At 43.7% G+C, this 10,723-nt stretch overlaps 1 non-coding gene across 1 annotated transcript; it reads left to right on the plus strand.

The window, feature by feature from the left end:
* Positions 1-6,878: 6,878 nt before the first annotated feature.
* Positions 6,879-6,952, plus strand: TRNAP-GGG (transfer RNA proline (anticodon GGG)). The gene has a single exon. It is a non-coding gene; the product is annotated as a tRNA-Pro (tRNA).
* Positions 6,953-10,723: the final 3,771 nt, after the last annotated feature.

Raw genomic sequence — 10,723 nt, forward strand, 5'->3', positions numbered from 1 at the left:
GATGACTAGGTAGTACATCTTGAAAATCCCAATCCCGAGTATATTCCTATCTACTTAGATTATGACTATCCGGAACGAAGTAATCCTTTCAACGGTTTGATTTTTCTGCCCCTGGCGGAAAAAATTATTGATATATGCGAGTATCTCCTTTACGTAGTAGTCTCAAGAGGATTGGGATCATAGGAATCCTCAGGCTAATCCTCTTCTCGGCTGAAATAAAGATAGGTAGGGATCCATCTATGTGGAGATATAAAAGAAGTATCGGTAAATCCCATTCCACCGAGAAACGGTGGAAGATTCCGAATTATATCAAAAAATAACTGAAAAGGTTGAGATGGATTCAGAAGCTATCACTCCCTGTAGCAAACAGAATCCCATTGGTTGAGATTGGGACGCTCCTCAGGGGGGTGTCGCGCAAAGGAAGTGATTAACTACCAATCCCCCTCTCGGGTGACTTATGGGGAGCCGTATGAAATCCCAATTTCATGTACGGTTTCGAATCAGAGGTGGTAATAGCAATTGTACCGTCGACTATAATTATCTGATAGCTTAAGTACGGTTGACATAGTTGAAACACAATCTAAGTATGGTTTTCTGGGATGGAATCTGCGGCGTCAACCTATAGGCTTTATAGCTTTCTTCATATCCCCATCGGCAGAATGTGAAAGGTTGCCATTTGATCTACCAGAGGCGGAGGAGGAACTGGTAGCGGGTTATCAAACCGAATATTCAGGTATAAAATCTGGTTCATTCTATGTTGGTTCTTACCCAAATTCATTGGTTTCCTCGTCGTTTGTAACAGTCCTTTATCCGGGTGGATGGGATTCACCAATTCCATTTCTTCAAGAATTAGGGCAAATTTTTCCCTTTCGGACTCTCAGCAGTGAATCCTTTGATGTATTCGATGCAGTAACAGGTGTCATTACCACATCAGCCAAGTCTTATCTATTCCTATTCATTTCTATCGCAACGAGATGGACATTACCTAGAGTCAGAATAGACCAATTACTAGATCTCGGCTGGAAATCTCTTCTGCCCGTTGCTCCGGGAAATCCGTTGCTGACAGCTTCGTTTCGACTACCATCTCTAAAATGAGATATTCCCCTCATAGTTTACATCAATGTCACCCCGATTTTAATCTATCCAATCTCTAGAAACTAAGGAACTCCCCCAGGATTATCTATCACATGTTTCCCACGGTAACTGGATTCCAGGATTATAGTCAACGAGCAATACGAGCTGCGAGGTATACTGGTCAAGGTTTTGCGGTTACTCTAGACCATCTGAATCGTTTACCTGTGACTATCCAATACCCCTACGAGAAACTTATATCATCCGAACGATTCCGTGGACGAATTCATTTTGAATTTGACAAATGCATTGCTTGTGAGGTACGTGTCCGAGTATGTCTGATTAACCTGCCTGTCGTCGACCGGAGATTGATAAGAAGCATCAGAAAAAAACGATTAAGAAGTTATAGCATTGATTTCGGAGTTCGTATCTTCTGTGGGAATTGTGTCGAATACCGCCTAACAAATTGCTTGTCAATGACTGAGGAGTATGAACCCTCGACTTATGATCGTCACGAATCAAATTATGATCAAATGGCTCCGGGACGTTTGCCCCTCTCTGTCTCCCAGGATTCCGCAATTCAAGTAGTTCCAACTCTGAGTTATTCATCTGGGGGAGTCACGAAAGGAGATCCCAATAATCGAACTGTCACTCGTGGTGTCAATTGAATCTCCGTCTGAAGTTTGGAAGATAGACCGACTCCCTGGTTAGAAAAAATAGTAAGTCGGAGATGATTCAATATCGAGATATCTCTGCTATGCAGAGATATCCCTCCTTCAATTATTTCTACCAATAGGGGGGGGTGTGTCTACATAAGTAGGTCACACACATACACGTCGTTATTGAATAGTAATATAGTGAGATGGGAGAATCAAAATAACTGGGCATAATGAATCTACCTGAATCAATTTATGAATCTGTCTTGATACTAATCGAATTAGGTATTCTACTGGGAAGTGTAGGAGTGGTATTATCTGCTAATATAGTTTATTCCGCCTCTTCATCGGGACTGGTGTTTATCTGTATATCTCTCCCATATCTCGTACCGAATGCCGATTCTGTAGCTGCCGCACAATCGCCTATCTATGTAGGAGCTATAAATGTTTCGATCGTGTCTGCCGTAACGGTTATTGACGAACCAGTAGATTCCAATTCAACCATTTCCTGGAATATGGGAGATACTATTGCCTTAGGAGCTTGTACGGGTCTATCTATCTTATCAACCACTACAATTCGAGATACGAAATGGTCTGATATAAATCCAATCGACCCATCGAGGGATGTTGTGGGGGGAGTCTCAAAAAACAACATCCAGCGAATTGGATACCAATTGTTAACACAATTTCTGGTTCCATTCGAACTCCTTTCTATCCTCCTCCTAGTGGCTTCAGTAGGGGCGATTACAATGGCTCGTGGTGAAGGAATAACCAGACCCGACGAAGAACCTGCTTCGTCGTCTGGAGATGACTCCCCATCTTTCTAATTAATTACAACTTCTCGTAAACTCATCTCGTAGGTTAACCAATTAAGTTTCCGGGGGGTTAATACATCATGCTCGAACATGGACTGATTCTAGGTGCTTATCCCTATCGCGTTGGCTTTTCCGGATCAATCACGAGTCGAAACATGATTAGGGCACTGATGTGTCTTGAGCTGATTCTGAATGCCATTAATATAAATCTCGTAGCATTCTCCAATTTCTTTGACAATGAACAAATGAAGGGGGAAATCTTTTCAATATCCGTAATAGCCGTTGCAGCTGCCGAAGCTGCTATTGGGTTATCCATTGCTTCGGTCATCCAGCGTAATAGAAGATCGACTCGTATCGATCAATTTGATTTGTTAAAATGGTAATTGATTCGTCGATGACGCTATTTATTTGGGCGAATCGCTATTCAATGCAGGTGTATCACATCCAGCTGGTAATGCTGTCGTTTTCCCCCTAACAATTGCATTTCATTCCGAAAAATTATGTCATACCTATCTGAATCCCTACCTATCCCGTTCCTTAAAATTGTCTTGTACCGTCCCTCCCCATATTGCAGAACCCATTCATTTCACGAGGATGATGGGAGAGTTCCACCCACGGAGTGTCTATGTAGGTAGATGCGGAAAAACCAAATCAATACAAATCTTAGATTTGATTGAATGGAAAATAAGGGGTAGGGGGCAGGGGGGAGGGTAGGTACACCTCAACAACCCCAACAGGAGAATATCTTTGACACGTCAATCCAATAGGAGTGAACAAATTCGACGGCACATTCAGTAAAGATCTATGACACATGTATTGGTTGCACCTAATGCGTAAGAGCCTGTCTGACAGATGCATTGGAAACGATCCCCCGGGATGGGTGTAAAGCCAATCAAATTGCTTCTGCTCCTAGAACAGAAGACTGTGTAGGTTGTAAGAGACGTGAATCCGCTTGTCCAACAGATTCCTCGAGTGTACGCGTCTATCCGGGAGCTGAGACGACTCGTAGTATGGGTCTAGCTTATTGATTCATCGGTCAAGAAAGAGATTCAAGAATCGAATCGTTTTCTTTCCAACTCATACTCAAAGATTCATACTCAATTCTATTGAGTATGAGTTGGGGTATTAAGATTCCCCCCCCCCTCCCCCCCGCTAAAATATTTTTCCATCCACGATGAGTAACGTACCCTGGTTAACCACAATTGTTCTTTTTCCGATTCTGGCGGGTTCGCTATTTCCAATGCTTCCCTCCAATGGGAATAAGATCGTTCGGTGGTATACCCCAGGCATTTGTATATCGGAATTTCTACTAATCATTTATATCTTTCATTGTCACTTCCATATCGATGATCAATGCATTCAATTGGTGGAGGATTCTAGTTGGATAAATTCAATCAATTCCCATCGGAGTTCAGGTATTGATGGACTCTCCATGGGTCTCATTCTACTGACAGGATTTGTCACTACTTCGGCAACCTCAGCAGCTTGGCTAGTTACGCGGAATACACGTCTATTCTATTTCTTGATGTTGGCCATGTATAGCGGCCAAATAGGACTGTTTGCTTCTCGAGACATTTCGCTTTCCTCTCCTATGTGGGAGTTGGAATTAATCCCAATCTACCTACTTTTATGTATGTGGGGTGGGAAGAGACGTCTATACTCAGCCACGAAGTCTATTCTATACACAGCTGGTGGTTCTATCTTTCTCCTAATAGGAGCCCTAACTATGGGTTTCTACGGGACCCAGGAACCCTCCTTCAATATCCGAGATTTGGCAAGCAGATCACATCCTATATCACTAGAAGTGCTTTCTTATCTAGGATTCTTCGTGGCGTATGCCGTGAAACTGCCAATATTCCCTTTTCATACTTGGTTGCCAGACACTCATGGGGAAGCACATTACAGCACATGTATGTTGCTGGCTGGGGTATTACTAAAAATGGGAGGGTATGGATTGATTCGAATTAATATGGAATTATTACCTCATGCTCATTCCATACCTGCTTCGTGGTTGGTGCTATTCGGATCAGTCCAAATTGTTTATGCATCCCTGATTCCGCCGGGTCAGCGTAACCTTAAGAGGAGAATAGCGTATTCATCAATTTCCCATATGGGTTTTGTAACAATTGGAATTGGATCCGTGACAGATACGGGTCTTAATGGAGCTGTGTTACAAATGATTTCCCATGGGTTAATAGGTGCCGCTCTATTTTACCTTGCAGGGACTTGTTACGATAGGACACGTACCCTTTATCTCGATCAATTAGGGGGGATGGCTACCCCAATGCCCAGGATATTTACTATGTTTAGTATCTTCTCAATGGCATCCCTTGCATTACCCGGGATGAGTGGGTTTGTATCGGAATTGATGGTATTTCCAGGAATAGTGACTAATCAGCATTATTCATCTATATCTAAGTTATCGGTTGTAGTAGTCGAAGCGATTGGTACAGTATTAACTCCCATTTATTTGTTATCTATGTTACGTCGAATATTCTACGGATACAGAATATCCAACTATTCGGATCCATATTCAGTTGATTCCGGACCGCGGGAAATATTCATATCGATTTGTCTCTCTTTACCAATCCTCGGTATCGGTCTGTATCCAGACATGGTTGCATCTCTACGGAATCACAAAATACTATCTATCCTGGTTCCGTACTCTTTTATGGGATAGTAGAGGGGCAATAAAACGCAGTATCGTTTGGATCGGTAGTCGAACATATCTATTCAATGAGGATTACTCTTGGAAGCGGTTCTGGTATTAATTCCTATAAGGGAAGGCAGTGGGAATCCATGCCGCTGGCGACGTAATTGCATGAATGTCTGGGTGAGGAATCCACAGCGCGATTCCTCATGCAGACTCTGATTCAAATCACGAATTGATTACATGTAACACTTCAAGCATCTGACGAGGTAACATTTTTTGTTATCTCTCCCCCCGATCGAATTAGCGGTCTTCTACCTAATTATTAAGTAAGCCACCCGTGATTATGTAAACCGATTCCTGGTGGATTAACCCCTGAGAAACAAATCCAAGCAATGAAGAATCCTGTAGATGCTACAATAGCAGGCCCTTCCCCCTGCCAACCACTAGTTATTCTGGTATGGAGATGAATAGCATATATCAGCCGAGTCACTAATGCCCAGGTTTCCTTAGGGTCCCGGCTCCAGTAGGATCCCCACGCTTCATTAGCCCACACTGCTCCAGAGAGAATACCAACAGTCAGTAGAGGAAACCCTAAGCTGATGATTCGATAACTCCATCGGTCCAATTGGTGGATCAATCGGCACCTACGTGAATTCAAGGATAGTCGATGAAAACTGTTTCTCGGATTACTTCCTGCCTGCTCGTAGCAGTGTATATCCACTCCCGGAGAGGGGGTCCAGGTAGGAAATTCTTGATTTGGACCGGGGATAGAAAATTGTTCTGCGTCATAGGTGGCAATCGGTGGAGATGTTGCTGATGGAGATCCACATAACGAAGTCACATGGCTTAGTGGCATCATACTTACATGCGTCATTAACCGATGAGGTTGCAGAGCAGGTACTAGCGGTGTGGATTGTTGCATTTCCTCAGGAAGACCCAGAGTTGCGAATCCATGGGTCGACATGGCACCTGGTGCCGTGACTGCACCTGACCATTCGTTCCGACTCCTAATTCTCATAATTACATGCATTGGGGAGAAGCTCCGTGAAAGAAACATAGATGATTCATGTAGATTGCTCGGTGGTAGATGTTTGGGTTGAATCCGACGAATCGTCGTAAATCCCGTTATACAGATGAAAGCAATTGTCATACCTCCAACGCTCAAACTAATGAGTCTCTTGAGCTTGCGAGCCAGCCCCATCCGGTGAAACAGAGTGACGGAAAGAAGCGTAAGAAAAGAAATGTGAGCGAATATGTGCTCTATATCGGTGTGAATCGTAATGAGGAGAATCCAGTGAATTAGTGAGATTTTGGAGAGTATGTACCACCCACCCATTATTCCCAGGAGATTTCGGGTTTACCCCTTAAACGTCGAAACGGGGAGAATTCCCTATTCCTACTGCTTTTCCCAGTGGTTGTATCAGACACAGCCCTCGCCTGCAGGTTGAAATTAAATGCCGCTACTCGGATTCGAACCGAGATGCTCTAGCACTGCTTCCTAAGAGCAGCGTGTCTACCAATTTCACCATAGCGGCTCGCTACTCGTTATACTTATCGTAATTAATGATATCACATCTTCGGGTGAATCGTCAATCTTCCTGGGGGAGAGTACACACGCACAACAAGGGACCTTCCCTGTCTATAGTTGATTAGGTATACGGCGCTATACTTGTATAGGAATAACGGGATATGGCGTAGCTCGGTAGCGTGCCATCTTGGGGTGATGGAGGTCGCAGGTTCAAATCCTGCTATTCCGAATAAACGAGGTCGGAACATATTTTAAACGGAATAGAAGACGTTCCCGTTCCGGGAACGCAGATTTATCTCCCGATTCTCTTTGGGTGTTATCGACCCATACCCATTCGTAGTAGGGATAGAGATAAATCGATGATCGTGATCGAGACCCTTGTATCATAGGAAGGAAGAGAGGGATTGGGCTCCTTCTTCATGCACGTAACCCCCCCCCCCTCGTGGTTATTACCAACATTCATTGATACAACTCTGTTAGTATTTGGATTTTATTTACCGCACGGTACCGTCACGCAATAATATCAACATGTACCCGTACTACTTACTAGGGATCCAAATTCATCAATAAGTTCCCTGACAATCACTTATCTCGTCTTCCCCGTTCCAACAAACAAATAGTTCACTATCTATTCCGACCGACCCCACGTCCTATTGATACGGCAATTCCTGTTACAACCGGGGAGTACTACTGACCAGTTTCAGAAATTTTTTCATTTGTCACATAGTAAAAACTTCTCGACCGTCCAGTCAAAATGGATTTAGCTGGAGAAAAAGCTTTCGATGCTACTTCATTAGTTTGGGTCTTCCAAATATGATTGCGAATCTTCCTCCGCGACCTAGAAGTACGTTTTTTTGGAACTGCCATAATGAAATCTATCTATTCGGTTTTATCATCGAAATGAATGCGACGAGTATGTTGATACGTACGAGTAGAATCAATATAATGAGGGAGGGGGTGATTGCGTAGAATCATTAGAAGGGGAACAACTGGGGGAACTGGGTTTCCATTCTATGCAAAAGAATCCCAGCAAGAATCATTGACTTCTTTATGATAACAATTTGCTAACCAACCAACTCCTTTCCATTTAAGCAAATGGGATCTACTACAGATCGAACCAAATCCTGTCTGTATCCCGATTTCCTTCGCGTCTTCTTCTTAGAATGGATCTTCCGTATCACTTTCTTCCTCTCGAAACAGGGATGCAAGACCGCCCCCTAGCAGTTGCGTTACTCAGCCGGGGATGTCCGAGATCAATTTTGGATCCGTGACAAACCAATGAAACTCGATATATCGACATTACCGTATTGGACTCTGATGCGTTGTGCCCAAGCAGAGCGAAGTGACGAACATCATAGAATCTCCCCGGTTCTACTCGGAGTTGTTTTCCTCCAGTATCAATTGCTGCATGTCTATCCGTAATAGTCTTGTCGTGTGAAAAATAACCCAAAACAACTCAATCGGTTTGGGGTCAAAAAATGGAACCTAGATAAGTATCTCCGACACATTTGATTCCTGTCAAGTCTCGACGCCGGGCTCGCACCAGAACGAGAAACAAATGGATTATTCGGTTTGATACGCGTGATCTCACCTGTCCATATATATTCCATTCTTCGACGCTCCATATATCTGACAACTATTGACAGAAAGAGTTCCAACCCGGGTTAAATATGTTTATGGAATTATCTTATGAATGTGCTTGGATTGTCCCCTCACGCCCATTCGTAACCTCTGGTTTGATCGGATTGGCATCGTTTCTTTTTCCAAAAGCCACTAAGAGCCTTCGTCGTATACGTGCTATGCTCAGTGTTCTTTCATTAGCCGCAGCTATGTCCGTCTCTATCGCAACATTCTGGCAACAAGTTACTGGTCGCTCCACTTTTGAATACTCATGGTCATGGATTCCCAACGACGATATTTCTCCAAAGATAGGATTTTCAGTTGATTCACTTACTTCCATTACGTCGATATCAGTCACCACCATAGGTGTCTTGGTTATGATTTACAGTGATAGTCATATGCGTCACGACTAGGGATACGTAAGGTTTCCCGTCTATTTAAGTTTCTCCACTGCCTCCACGTCAGGATTAGTGTTCAGTCCCAATCCAATACAGATTCATGTTTTTCGGGAATTAGTAGGGATGTGCTCTTACTCGCCGATAGGTTTTTGGTTCGCACGACCAAGTGCTGCTAATGCCTGCCAAAAAGCTTTTGCAACTAATCGTACAGGAGATTTCGGATTATTATTGGGTATATTAGGTACGTATTGGATAACTGGTAGTTTCGAGATCCGCGAATCGTGTGATTGATTTAGTGAGTTGATTGATAACAACAGCGCCGGCTCCTCCCTTGCCAATACATGTGCTCCTCTACCATTTTTGGGTCCGGTATCTAAATCTGCACAATCCCCACTCCACGTATGGTTGCCCGATGCAACGGAAGGACCCACACCTATTTCGGCTCTTATACACGCCGCTACTATGGTAGCTGCGGGAATTTTTTTTGTAGCTCGAATGCTTGAATTGTTTGAAACCTTACCTCTAAGCATGAATGTTATCTCCTGGATAGGCGGAATAACGGCTCTACTGGGAGCGACGATAGCTCTTGCCCAGAAGGATATCAAGAAAGGTTTAGCTTATTCTACTATGTCTCAATTGGGCTACATGATGCTGGCTCTAGGTCTCGGTGCTTATAAACCTTCGTTGTTTCACCTCATTACACATGCCCATCCCAAAGCTTTGCTATTTCCCGGATCCGGTTCAGTAATTCATTCGATGGAAAGGGTTGTCGGATACTCTCCCAATAGAAGTCAAAATATGTCTCCCACGGGTGGTTCGCGAAAATATATGCCAATTACTGGAATCACTTTTCTTTCAGGTACTCTCTCTCTCTGTGGTATACCACCTCTAGCTCGTTTCCGGTCCAAAGATGAAATTATTGCAAAGAGTTGGCTACGTTCCTTTCCCCCCGGATGTATAGCCTCATTCACAGCAGTTCCAACTGCTTTCTACATGTTCCGCATCTATCTCCTCACGTTTGAGGGGAATCTACGCGCCGGTGGCGGTACCAATTCATCCCATTCCTCTATGAATAGTGTCATTCGGAGTAACACCAAAACGATAGCAACGAGTGGAGATGGGTATGATGTTCCTCCACCCCCGCGAGACGAAGGAGTCGATTCAGCAGGAGGTTATGACGGGGAAGATTCAGTCGATAGAAAAGTTTCTGCAGAGTCCAATATTCGTTCTGAGTCTCTATATCCTAAGGAATCAGACGTTTCGATGGTATTGCCTTCAGTAGTACTGTCGATACCAACTTCGTTGGTTGGATCAATAGGAGTCAATCTCGCTGGAGGAGAAACTGGTCCCGATTTGCTATCCGAGTGGTTAACTCCCCTTGCAGGCTTTTCAGAGGACAACAACAATCCCGAAAATTTGGTACAATTGCTAATAGATTCAGCAGGTTCGGTTGGTCTATCACTAGCCGGAATATCTATCTCCTACGTGATTTATGGACCGATATCCTCTCACACACAACCTTGCGGTGATATTGATCCTTTTGCCAAACAATCTATGGGTTCATTTAACCGTCTCATTGGGGACTGGTCACACAACCGGGGTTACATCGATCATTACTACGATATCCTTCTAGTGAGAGGTATTCGATTCCTGGGTGAGTTAACTCTTCTTTTCGACCAATGGGTAATTGACGGAATTATTAATGGCACCGGTATTTTGAGTTCCATAGGTGGAGAAAGCGCAAGATATGGGGAGGGCGGGAGAGTATCTTCTTATTCATTCGGATTGATGATTGGTATTATTCTACTGCTAACTGCCTTCGTTTCTCTTGTCTCCTAAGAGTTTTTTTCTTCTCCTTTCCAAGATATTCCTTATACCTCTATAAGTATCCTGTGACTATTCTACTATGTTTTCCGGAAAAGGAGAAATAGAAACTAGTGATTGGTGATCGATCGATATGCATCTTGGGGTTGGGGGGGGGG

Source organism: Dipteris shenzhenensis, unplaced genomic scaffold (genome assembly GCF_047967505.1).
Source record: "Dipteris shenzhenensis isolate YYH24624 ecotype China unplaced genomic scaffold, Dip_SZ_1.0 scaf0448, whole genome shotgun sequence".
Taxonomy (NCBI): Eukaryota; Viridiplantae; Streptophyta; class Polypodiopsida; order Gleicheniales; family Dipteridaceae; genus Dipteris; species Dipteris shenzhenensis.